Below are 14,193 nucleotides of genomic sequence, written 5' to 3' on the forward strand. Positions count from 1 at the left end.
TCTTAAAACCTTGGAAAGTACCTTTATAAAAGAGCCAAGAAAGAAAGTAAAATATATTTTTAAATTTAAAAAAAAAAAAGGAAAATTGAAAAAAATGGGACTTCAGTAGCCTGAACTCACCCTCAGTAGCCTGAAAATTAAGTTCGGTAGCCTGAAGAATTAATGGGAAAACACAACAAGAAGGCCGAGGTACTTCAATTGCTTGAAGTGGAACTTCAGTCGCCTAAAGTCACTTTAGGAGCCTGAACTTCAACATTAGTAGCCTAAAGTCGCAGGAAAGTTTAAAAATCATATTTTTATTAATAGAACTCGCGAGTTTTTTCGTTGATCCAACGGTTGAGATCAATCATAAGGGTAAGACACTACAAATACTAAATATCTAAACCCTAGAACCAAGCTAAGACACACAAGAAGAGAAGAATACATATTATTGAAAGAATATTGAGAAACTTGCTCTCATTACTATACGATTGCCTACACTTCAACTTCTAATCATCGAGCTTGGGAAAATCAACTCAGAATCTTGAAGGGAACTTGTTTACTCATCTAGTTTTTCATTCTAGTATTGAGGTTTGATTATTCAAGTTATTATTTTCAAGAACTTCTCATCTCATTACTTGTTATTGAATATCATTAGAGAAATTGATCTTGAATGTGTATATACATATAAATATTTTTTTTACAAGATCATTACTTGAGAAAGGTTTTAGCTATTGGTTGAATAATGTTTGATTCAAGAGTAAATCTATTTTTCAAAGAACTTCTCATTCCAAATCTATTGTTGAAATAAGTCGGGTGATTGATAGTAAGTATATTTTCACATAGATTATTTGGATAATCTCACTACTTGATTAAGTTTTTTTTTTATTGGTTAAACAAATTTGATTCTAGTGTGTGGTTGTTAAAAGATCTATATTTTAGATATATTAACGCTTGATTAAATATCCTTGGTTTTTATAAATATACATTTTATTGAGGGATATTTTTCTGAACAACAATATATTCAGTTTGTGAGTGTTGAACATCATTATATATATATACATACTTGCCTATAACAAAGATTGTGTTGAGATTGAATATTTGAAAGGAACCTTTTTTATTGTAATTGATATAATCTTAAAAGCTATTTGATAAGTTCACAAAAAGACGTATTTGTGCATTTTTACCAAGTGAACTAGAATCCTAAAATTCTCCAAAGTGCTCAAATATATCTTTATTTGAGAGATTTCATAAAAAGAGTATTGTGTGTTGAAGCATAATCATTCATAAAACGATTGTATCATTTCCATACATTCTGAGCTTCAAGTTTCATCATATGATTATGTGCTAGGACTTTGAATTGTACTCACTAGCTTTGTTAGAAGTAATATTGAGTGTTTTGCAGATTAAATTGTATTCAAGGTTCGGTTTGTGAACCAAGGTTGAGGAGAGAGCTGTATCTTTTGTAAGTAGTGGATTAGGAGGGAATTGTACCTCTTGTAAGCAGTAGATTAGGAGGAAGTTGTACCTCTTGTAAGCAGCGGATTGTAAGGGAAGCTCCGTTCCAATTTAAGGAGCAGGGATTATAGTGGAATCCTTGAGTGAGTTGCTCAAGGCGATGACGTAGGCCGGGTTGGCTGAACCTCGTAAAATCGTGGTTGCATTCTCTCTTCCCTTATCCTTTTCATTTTCCGCATCGTATTTCAATTTCCTGCTTGCTTGTGTATATTGAATAACTTTACACGCATTTAATTGGGTAAAAGGGAATTCATTGATTTAGTAATTCAATTTAACATCAAATTCCAGCCATTAATTAGTTAAATATAGAAATAAGGATTGATTGGTAAATAAGTTTCAAAAAATTTTTTAAAATACCCAATTCACCCCCCCCCCCCCGGTCTCGGGATTACACCTAAATTAACAAAAGTCTTAAACAAAAATGAACTCAACCTAAATAAAGTCTTAAACAAAAATAGACTACACTTAAACAAGAGCCTAGAAAAAAGTAAACTGCACTTAAATAAATTCTTAAACAAAATAAACTAACTTAAACAAAGTCTTAAACTCAACCGAATGTTTAAACAAATAAAATCCACATTAAAATGAGCTTAAATGAAAATTAACCCAACAATAATAATTTCCATTAAATATTAAAATGACATTGAAGTTTAAGCAAACTAATTAATTAAAGAAACAAGAGAGAGAGAGAGAGAGAGAGAGAGAGAGAGAGAGAGAGAATCCTTCAACATTAAAGTAAATTAAACACATTAATATCTTAAACAAAATTTAAGTCCAACAATATCTTGAACAAAAATAAAACAAACTCAGAATTAACTTAACTGCTAATAAATTTAATCCAACAACATTTTAAACAAAAATAAACCTAACAGTAGCTTTAAACAAAAATACTCAATCCAATAATCAACTCAACTTAAATATTAAAATATGTACTAAAATGACAAGGAAATAAAATAACAAGTAAATAAACTAAGAAAGGAAAAAGATGGAGAGAGAGAGAGAGAGAAAGTCGCATGGTGAGTTCCACACAATAGCAATAGCTGCTATGTTTGCTATGTTTGCTCACAGTTCCCAAGAACAAAACCCCCCCAAAAATTCCCTTCTCTGTGTGGCACTCCCCCTAAAAAAGAACAGTGTGCGGCTACCCTAATAAAGCACACATAAAAAACCCCCTCTCTAAAACCCTATCTTCCTAGCCCTTCTATCTCAACACATGGTAGATTGGCAGGCCTAAAATAGACCCTATGGGTTCCCAAAAAAAAAAATAGACTCTCTACCTACTTGGCAACGCATGGCCTTTCAATTCATGCTCACGACGGCTTTTAAATCCTCTCAATTTGCTACCCTTTTAATTGCATGCATGGGCCGGGCCTCACGTAGTCTTTTCACATGCAAGGCTCCCAGCGCAGCCTAACTCACGACCAGCCTTCAATTAGGCCTTCAGCTTCGCTTGCTTTTACACGACTTCCAATTACATGGCACGACTTCCCTTTAATCTCTAGCGCCCAACCCACATTCTTGCATTTTTGGCTTCCAACTTCCTTTTCACATGCATGCGGCCCAAGTAAGTATCCTTTTGATGTTGCATGGCCCATGCACGTTTTCATGGGGGTCTCCTCTTCACACAAGCACGTCCACGTAATTGCATGCAAGGCCCTTCTTTGTTGCATGCATGCCCACGGCCCATCTTCCAATTCTCCTTTAAATTTCCAACTCACCTCATGGCCTACATGCTCCCTTCCCTTTGATTGGCTTGCCATTACCTTGGTGTTCAAAGGGAAGAATACATTCCCTTGGTGTCTAAGTCCGAGCTATCCTCATATGCGTGGTTTTCACCTTTTATTCTCAAGCATTGCCCTGCAATAGTTAAACATGAATATTCATAAATTTATGGGCAAAGCTAAGATAATTAGCTCAATATTATCAATTGAGCTCAATGATTAAAATACTGAACATAATTAAGTATCTAATTAAAATTGTAACACTTAATTAATGCATTTAAATACTTATTTAGGCAACTTTGACACGTAATCACACCCCCCCCCCCAAAACTAACGTTTTGCTTGTCTTTAGCAAATAACGTGAATGCATTCAAACAAGGGGAGTAGCAACTATAATTCCAATACTTTTGAAAATCACATGCCATGAAATATGCTTAGTGAGTTTAGGAATACAGGAAACAGATTAATCAAGTTAAGTATGAACTGAGAGATTTATACACCATTTAGTAAATCAACCAAGGTAATGAAATGTAACAAAGCTTGCGTGCATGAGAAAAGGCTAGAATTCCAAGAGTGACTACAAATAGACATTAATGGTTTCAATCACAACAATTAATCTGAGATAATCACATAATCTTACTCTAATTCAAAACAATTGTAGTGGCGGCTTTCACACTATTACTGTGATAACCCAAAAATATATATACGATCAAAGCATAATAATAATAAAATAATAAAAATGGTCATTAAGTTAATATCAATACAAAAGTGCTTTTCTGTAGGATCCTTGATTCCATGTTTGATGTCTAAGAAAGACCTTATCTTAGCGAGGGCTCAGAGACCATTGCGACTCAGTCGCTCCCTGGAGGTTAGCCTAGTCAAACTGAAATTTTATAGGATAAACATGATAGACATTGTTTGTACACGTAAATAAGTACATGTACATAAAATAGTGTTTTGACAGACATAATAATAATAATAATAATAATAATAATAACAATAATATATGTATCCTATGTGAGGCCCACAAGACTATGTGGGGCACACATGAGTCCCGAAGTCGTGTGGGGTTCATATGATTTTTGAAACTATGTAGGGCTCATAAAATCGTGTGAGAACTATTGGAGTTAGGTAGGGCCCACTTGGGTCTCGAAATTGTATGGGACTCACAAGACCATGTGGGGCCCACATAAGTTTTCAAAATTTGAACTTAATTCTTTTTCAAAAAAAAATACTAAAACATAGCTTAGAAATAATAACAATGATAATAGTAATAATGATTTTAAAAAATAAAAAAATAAAAAATAAATTAATTAATTCAGTAATTAATTAAATGGGAGTGTCGGCAAGCACTCCCATTTCTTCCACAAGACCTTCATCTTCATCTCATGCCTAACTCATACCTAACACATCTCATGTCCATTCCTTAATTTAAAAAATTATAATTTCACCTCTCTCCCCATACTTTTACAAATTTCATTTTCTTCCCCAAAATTTTCCTATAAATAGGAAGCTCTCGACCTTCATTTTTTCACAAAAAAATTTCAAAAGAAGAGAAAGATTAGTAAGTGAAAGAATTAGTGGTGGAGAAAGAATTTTTGTTATAATTAAATTTTCACTCACCCACTCTTTCCGATCTCATTTTTTAGAGATATTCGTTATGTTTGTAGCACAATGTTAAGTAAGAGGTAAGTAAATTTGATTATGTTAAGACTTTTATTAAAATTCATACCCGACTTTATTTGTAAGTAAATTCGATTATGTTAGATTTTTATATAAAATTTTACCCGAATTTATTTGTAAGTAAATTTTGATTATGCTCGTTATTTTCATAAAATTCTCTCAAATTTATTTTTATGCATGTTTAATTATACCAGTTTTATGTTTAATATACTTGCATTTATTTTTAAATAAAGAAATGTTCTAAACCCCTCAGGTATTTATTCAAGAAAATATTTTTAACACAAAAATTGTGTGGCATGAGTTTATTTTTACATTGCATATTTCACAAAAATATGAGTAAAAATGACATGAATTGATTTTTACGTTACGTATTTCACGAAAATATGAGTAAAAATGAGATTTTCATGATATTATTATAATTTTATAAATTTTATAATAAGATGTTTTCAAAACCCCTTATGGCACAGACGATACAGAAAATTACGAATGCTCAGTACCGCAGCTTAAATTTTAAACGGATCAGAATGCACTCACGCTATTTGCAGAGTGATTTTATATGGTAGTGGATTTCTCCTGAGTGCACACCTGAGTCGAATCAGGGTTTAATAGGGAAAATCTCACTTAATGATGATGTACGTTGATTTAGTTTGGCTAACCAGCCAACTAAATCCAGTTTTCGAACCGCACAACCCAGTCATGGGGGTAAATATGACTTACGATTAACAGGCCTAAGGGTGGTTTTTACAGTATGTGTATATACATATTTAATTACGTATACAGAGCTATTGATGAATTGAAGGAAAAATATATGTTTATGCGAATGAGGGCATTTTTATGTCTAGATAATGATTTAATAAGAAAAAGTATATACATACATGATTGAGTATTATAGTTATAGTTTTAAAAGTTAAAAAGTTTAGTTTAGCAGTTATAGTATATGATTATAAAATTTTACTGTTATAGATGATAGTAAAAGTTTTATACATAAATTTTTAAATTTACATTTATTTTTAAAGCAGTTTTGAAGTTATAGTATTAAATATTATTTTACGAAATTAAAATATTATGAAAGCTCATTTTGGCCACACACTAATAATAATCTTATTTATTTACTGAGCATCGTCTTAGCCCAATCATTATTTTACATTTCAGATCATTTTGAAGAGTGTGCCAGAAATCTGGCGTAGCAAGTGCATGGGCGGGAATAGAAAAAGTAGAGTAGAATAAAAATTTAATACAATTTAGAATATATTTGTGTATTTTAGAATTTTAGAAATTTGCATTTTAATAGTTGAGACGTATATCTATAGTAAAGTTAATTTATGCTCTAGTAATAAAAATAATTTAGATTTATTTGCATCCGCTGAAAAATTTATATGTACGAACCCACTCGGATTCAGGTCCTTACAATTGGTATCAGAGCGTAGGATATAGATTTTGCATACTCTAACATATAAATTTTACCAGAACTTAGGCATAAAACATGATTTGAGTAGGATTTGGTAGTTTAGAATATTTATTTTAGTTTGTTATATTATTATACGTTAATAATATATTCATGATTTTAAGATAACATTTGATCATTGTTTAATAATGGTTCCTAAAGATAGTAACATTTGAGGAAATAAGATTAACGTGAAGACTCCCAAGGATAGGTAATAATCTTATATTCTTTAAAAAAAAAAATGGTAGTATTATTGAAGACACATTAATTAAGTTAAATATGTTATTTATGATTGTAAAAACACGTACATATATTGATGACTCATAATTAATTGATAGATCATATGCATTAATAATTTAAATTTTTCATATACATAAATATAATAATATGTGATATTTATTTATTTTTCGCTGTTATTATTTTCACTAAAAATACAAGAAGTAATACATTAGACCCTACTCGGTTTGGAGGTGCTACACATACAAATAAATATAAACAAATGGTTTATTTTGAAATCTGGATTTACCCAAAATTTCTTTGCATATGAATATGTATTTTTACATTGCATATTCAGTTATCATCAAAACATTCAAACTTAATTTAGGAATATATATTTTGACAAAATCTTTAATTTTAAATTTTGTATTAGTTTATAAGGAATTAAATACAATTTAAATGTTACTATATTATATTTAAATTCAAAAAAAAAAATTCCTTAGCATGTGCAAGTTAAACATGAATATATATATACATTGCATATTCAATTCTCATCAAGTATCCAAGTTTTATTTAGGAATACAAATTTTGATGAAATTTTTAATTTTTATTTTGTATAAATTTATAAAAGTTAATACAACTTAAATTTTACTATATTATAAAAAAAATTTATATAGTAAAAAAAAAAATTCCATTAATGAAAGCAATATAAAAATTAACTAATCTTCTTCGAATAACTAACTAATGTCAAATCATCAATTGGTCAAACATACCCAACATAATTTGATCTAATAATAATAATAATAATAATATTGGAATATATATATATTCCAATATATATATAAAATGGGTACACTCGCAGTTAAAAAAAAAAAGTCTTATGGGTGGAAACCATCGGCTATAGCTCACTTACCCCCGAAGCAAGACCAGGGCATGAGACCACTTGAGCATAGTAGGGACTTGAACCCGCGGTCAAATATATGCACAACCGATTCCTTACCACTAGGCCACCCACGCAAGTGGTGACCTAATGATGAAATTAATTATAGTTAAATCATTAATAAAGATGTAGAAACATAAACAAAACCTTGAGTCTGCAAATTTTGTAATACAAGTCGCTCGCTCGATTTTCGCGGCACGCGTCACTCTCTCTCTATTTTCGGGACACATATCGCTCTCCCTCCATTTTTGCAAAACGCGTCACTTGAGGCACGTGTCGCTCTCTCTCGATTTTCGTGATACGCATTGTTCTCTTGATTTTTGCAAAACGCATCGCTCGATATCTGTGACTCGCGTCACTCTCTCTCGATTCTCATGGCACACATCGCTTTCTCTCGATTTCCACAACACATGGCCATTCCCCTATAAAACGGGTCTGCCCTTCTCGAACTCTGAACAACCACATTTCGGTTTGCAGAGATTAGCTTTTGACAGACATAATTTGTGGAAATACATGGTAAAATAATAAAAATAATATAGGTATCCTATGTAGGGCCCACAAGACTGTGTGACGCCCACATGAGTCCCGAAGTCGTGTAGGGTCCACATAAGTCCCGAAACTATGTAGGGCTCATAAAACTGTGTAAGAACTATTGAAATTACATAGGACTCACTTGGGTCTCGAAGTTGTGTGGGGCCCACATGAATTTTTGAAATTTGAACTTAATTCTTTTTCAAAAAAAAAAAATACTAAAACATAGCTTAGAAATAATAACAATGACAATAGTAATAATGATTTTAAAAAAATAAAAAATTAATAAAAAATGAATTAATTAAATGGGAGTGTCGGCAAGCACTCCCATTTCTCTCACATGACCTCCATCCCCATCCTATGCCTAACCCATACCGAGCTAATCCCATGCCCATTCCTTAATTTTAAAAAATTATAATTTCATTCTTCTCCCCATACTTTTACAAATTTCATTTTCCTCTCCAAAATTTTCCTATAAATAGGAAGCTCTCAACTTTCATTTTTTCACAAAAAATTTTCAAAAGAAGTGATGGATTAGTGAGTGAAATAATTAGTGATGGAGAAAGAATTTTTGTTATAATTAAATTCTCACTCACCCACTCTTTCTGATCTCATTCTTTAGAGATATTCTTTGTGTTCGTAGCACAAGGTTAAGTAAGAAGTAAGTAAATTTGATTGTTATACTTTTATTAAAATTCATACCCGAGTTTATTTGTAAGTAAATTCGATTATGTTAGATTTTTATATAAAATTTTTACCCGAGTTTATTTGTAAGTAAATTTTGATTATGCTACCTATTTTCATAAAATTCTCTCAAATTTATTTTTATGCATATTTAATTATACCAGTTTTATGTTTAATATACTTGCGTTTATTTTTTAGTCAAGAAATGTTTTAAACCCCTTAGGTATTTTACAGCATTAATTTTTATTCAAAAAATATTTTTAACACGAAAATTGCATGGCATGAGTTTATTTTTACATTGTATATTTCATGAAAATATGAGTAAAAATGACATAAGTTCATTTTTCATTACATATTTCACGAAAATATGACTAAAAATGAAATTTTCATGATATAATTATAATTTTATAAATTATATAATAAGATATTTTCAAAACCCCTTATGACACAGATAATACAAAAAATTACGAATGCTCAGTACCACAGCTTAATGTTTAAACGGATCAGAGTGCACGCATACTGTTTGTAGAGTGATTTTATACGGTAATGGATTTCTCCTAAGTGCACACTTGGGTTAGACTAGGGTTTAATAGGGAAAATCTCACTTAATGATGATGTACGTTGATTTAATTTGGCCGGCTAGTCAATTAAGTCCAGTTTTCGGACCGCACAACATAGTCATTGAGGTAAACATGATTTACGATTAACATGCCTAAGGGTGGTTTTTACAGTACGTGTATATACATATTTAATTACGTATACAGAACTATTGATGAATTGAAGGAAAAGTATATGTTTATGTTAATGAGTGCATTTTTGTGCCTAGATAATGATTTAATAAGGAAAAGTATATATATATACATGATTGAGTATTATAGTTATAGTTTTAAAAGTTAAAAGTTTAGTTTAACAATTAAAGTATATGATTATAAAATTTTACTGCTATAGATGATAGTAAAAGTTTTATATAGAAATTTTTAAATTTATATTTATTTTTAAAGCAGTTTTGAAGTTATAGTATTAAATATTATTTTACGAAATTAAAATATTATGAAAACTCATTTTGGCCACACACTAATAATAATCTTATTTACTTACTGAGCGTCGTCTCACTTCAATCATTATTTTACATTTCAGATCATTTTGAAGAGTGTACCAGAAATCTGGTGTAGCAAGTGCTTAGGCAGGAATAGAAAAAGTATAGTAGAATAAAAAATTTAGCATAATACAATTTAAAATATATTTGTGTATTTTAGAATTTTAGAAATTTACATTTTAATAGTCGAGACATATATTTGTAATAAAGTTAATTTGTGCTCTGATAATAAAAATTATTTAGATTTATTTGCGTCCGTTGAAAAATTTATATATAGGAACCCACTCGGGTTCGGGTCCTTACAATTACACTTTAAAAGACACCCACTTTCTTATTTATTTAGGACCCCGATAGTAAGTATCTGTTTCCAGTACATGAATGTACAATGGTGGCTTTCACACTATTACACTTTAGTAGGAACCCATTTTTTTTTTAAATTAGGACCCCGGTAATAAATAGCGCTTTCCAACACACAATTGTTTCCCTCTTTTTATTTATTTTTTGTTCTTTTCTCTCTTTTTCTTCTTTTCTTTTTGCAATTGATTCCTGGCTTGTTTCTTATTTTTATTTGCTTCAAACTTTTTATTTTTCTTTCTTTTCTAAGTCATTAGGATATGGTTCATTAAAGTCTCAAACAACTTAAATATACATCAACCAAAAACGATCCAAGGTAGTCTTTCTAAGTATTCTGACCCGTGTTGTGTGTGTATAGCAAAACTTTCAACATCCTTCCCTTTGTTGAAACTAAGTGAAATGGATAAATTTCTTTTTTGATTTAAATTCTAATTTGCACAACATCCTACATATTTCATATCCTCAAAAAGAAAAAAAAAAATTAGCATTTAACGTTCACAAATAAGGAATTAAGCATGCTCAGAGCTCAATACTAGTACTTTCTCAAGGAGGACCAAGCTGCCTAACACATGCAAACATAACATACAAATGTCACTTTAAAATTCTATCACATGGAAGAACACAATTGCACATACACATTCTCTCTCTCTCTCTCTCTCCCCCCCCCCCCCTCATCCCCCCAACTAAATATAAACATTGTCCTCAATGTGAAAACATAAAGGAAAAAAAAAAATGTGATTGGGAGAAACAAAGCAACAGAAAAACAACCAAAAATCACAACTAACAATTGCAATATAAAAAGAAAATAAAGATGCAAATAATGATAAATAAAATAAATAGAAAAATAGAAAAAAAAAAACAATAAAAGAGAAAGGTCAAAGGACTCCCCTGGGGTCTAGCAGAAGCAAGACCTTTTCACTTGGATCAAAGGGAGTCATAAATGGCTTAAGACATTGTCCATTGACTGTGAAGCTATTGTCATTCTTTGGATCTACAATGTCTACAACGCCAAGAGAATGGACCTTTTTAATGATGTATGGGCCACCCCATCGAGACTTCAGTTTTCTAGGAAAAATATGCAATTTGGAATTATAGAGAAACACTTGCTGATTAGGGAAAAATTGTTTGTCTTTACTTTTCTTATCATGCAACAACTTCATCTGCTCCTTTGCTAAGCGAGCATTGTCGTAGGCTTACCTCCTGGATTCTTTAAGTTCACAAATCAGCAACTTTCTTAAACCTTTGGCATCATCAAGTGAAAAATTAATCTGTTTTATAGTCCATAAAGCACAATGCTGAATTTCAACAGGTAAATGACAAGCCTTACCATAAATTAACATGTAAGGAGACATCCCTAAATTAGTCTTGAATGCGGTTCTATAGGCCCAGAGTGCATCAACCAATTTTTCTGACCAATCCTTTCGAGTAGGACGGACTGTCTTCTCAAGTATGATCTTGATCTCTTTATTGGCCAACCCAGCTTGACCATTACTTTAAGGGTGATGTGCAGTAGAGACCTTGTGAGTCACTCCATATTTTTGCATAAGTTTTTCAAAAGGTTTATTGTAAAAATGCAACCCTCCATCACTAATGATCACCTTCGATGAGCCAAAATGTGCAAACAACTCTTTAAGAAATTGGATGACAACCCTATGATCATTTGTCCTACAAGGTAAGGCTTCCACCTATTTTGACACATAGTCTACAGCAACTAAAATGTAGGAATTCCCAAAGGAGTTCGAGAAGGGTCCCATGAAATTAATTCCCCAACAATCAAAGATTTCAAGAGTTAAAATAGGGGAAAGAGGCATTTCATTCTTTGCTATAATTTTTCCAAGTTTCTAACAGGGCTTATAGGTCTTGCCAAAATATTCAACATCTTTAAACATAGTAGGCTAGTAGAGTCCACTTTGCAAAATTTTTGAAACAATTTTGTTTATGGCAAAATAGCCTCTACACGCTCCACTATGACCAAAATGCATCACAAAGATAAATTCATCATCAAGAACACATCGACGCACCAATTGATCAGAACAATATTTAAACAAATAAGGATTGTCGAAATAATAGTGTCGTACCTCAGCAAGAAACTTACGCTTGTCCTGAGCTACCCAATGCTCTGGCATTTGATCGGTGACAAGGTAATTTACAATATCCGCAAACCAAGGAAGGCATGACACTGTAAAAAAATGCTTGTTAGGAAAATCATCATTTAAGGGAGGATGAGATAAAGATACATCAGGTAGCTGCAAATGAAAAAGATGATCAGTTACAACATTTTCAACTCCCTTTTTATCTTGAATAATGTCAAACTCTTGAAGAAGGAGAATCCATAGGATCAATCTGGGCTTGGCACCCTTCTTTGCCAACAAGTACTTCAAAGCAGAGTGGTTAGTAAAAATAATAACAAGTGACCCAATAACATAAGAATGAAATTTATCTAAAGCAAACCCTACGGCTAACAACTCCTTCTCGGTGGTGGTATAGTTTTTCTGAGTATCATTTAAAATACAACTTGCACAATAAATAACAGAAGGCTTGTTATCGAATCTTTAACCAAGAACGGCACCAAGAGCAAAATCACTAGCATCAATCATAATTTCAAAAGGCAAGTCCCATCAAGCAAGTTGCATAATGGGTGCAACTGTCAAGTGTTTCTTCAGGGTCTCAAAGGCCTGTTGGCACTCATCAGTCCACAAGAAGTCAATATCATTTTGCAATAAAGCACACAATGGTTTAGAAATACTTCTAAAACATTGAATGAAATGCCTATAGAAGCCAGCATGACCAAAAAAAGATCGGATATCCCTCACTATCTTAAGGGCAGGTAACTAGGAAATCAGCTCTACCTTGGCTCTGTCGACCTCTATACCGCACTTAGAAACTAGATGACCAAGTACCAAACCACTACTTACCATAAACTAACACTTTTCCCAATTCAATAACAAATTCTTCTCTTCACATCTTTTCAAAACAATAGTTAAATTTTTCAAACGACATCAAAAGATTTACCAAGCATAGGAAAAATTATCCGTAAAAACTTCACACATATCATCTAACATGTTAGAAAAAATGCTCATCGTACAGCGCTGAAAAGTAGCAAGTGCATTGCATAAACCGAGTGACATTTTATGAAAAGCATAAGTACCAAATGGACAAGTGAAAGTGGTCTTTTCTTGATCATCTAGTACTACGGCAATTTGATAATATCCAGAAAAATCATCCAAAAAATAATAAAAAGCATTACCAACTACTTTCTCGAGTATCTGATTTAGGAAGGGTAATAGGAAATGATCTTTTCGGCTAACTGAATTCAACTTACGATAATCGATGCATATTCTCCAACTTGTTACCTTCCTAACTGGGATCAACTCTCCACTAGCAATTTCAATGACAGTTAAACCAAATTTTTTAGGGACTACCTATGTCATGCTTACTCACTTGCTATTGAAGATAGGATAAATGATGTCTACAGCTAACAATTTCAGCACCTCTTTCTTCACCACCTCCTTCATGGTGGGATTTATTCTCCACTGGGCATCAAGAACTGGACTCGCGTCTCCTTCCAGAAAATTGTTGTGGGTGCAGATTGAAGGGTCAATACCTTTGATGTCTGCGCTAATTCAGCTATTCCTCCTTGATGCTGTCTCAGTGCCAGCAATAACTCGACTTCCTACTTCGAAGTAAGATGAGAATAAATGACCACCGGGAATGTGCCCTCTGCAGGGCCTAGAAAAACATACTTCAAGTCCTCGGGTAGTGGCTTCAACTCAAGTCTAGGGACTTCTTCTTCCAATGACTTCATGACTTTCGGTAAGTCAAAAGCTTCAAAAGTTGCTTTATGCGAACAACTCGTGTAAGCTACATCTAATAACTGAGGGGAACCATCTATCTCTATGAACTGCCCTTCTGATTCGGTGAACTCTCTAGACAAAAGAACTGTCTCATAAAAAACATCAGGTTGCTTGGAAGAGTCATTCTCAAATGCACTATCAAAATCAAGTACCGATAACAGCTCTAAAATGTC

Source organism: Malania oleifera, chromosome 2, assembly GCF_029873635.1.
Source record: "Malania oleifera isolate guangnan ecotype guangnan chromosome 2, ASM2987363v1, whole genome shotgun sequence".
NCBI lineage: Eukaryota > Viridiplantae > Streptophyta > Magnoliopsida > Santalales > Ximeniaceae > Malania > Malania oleifera.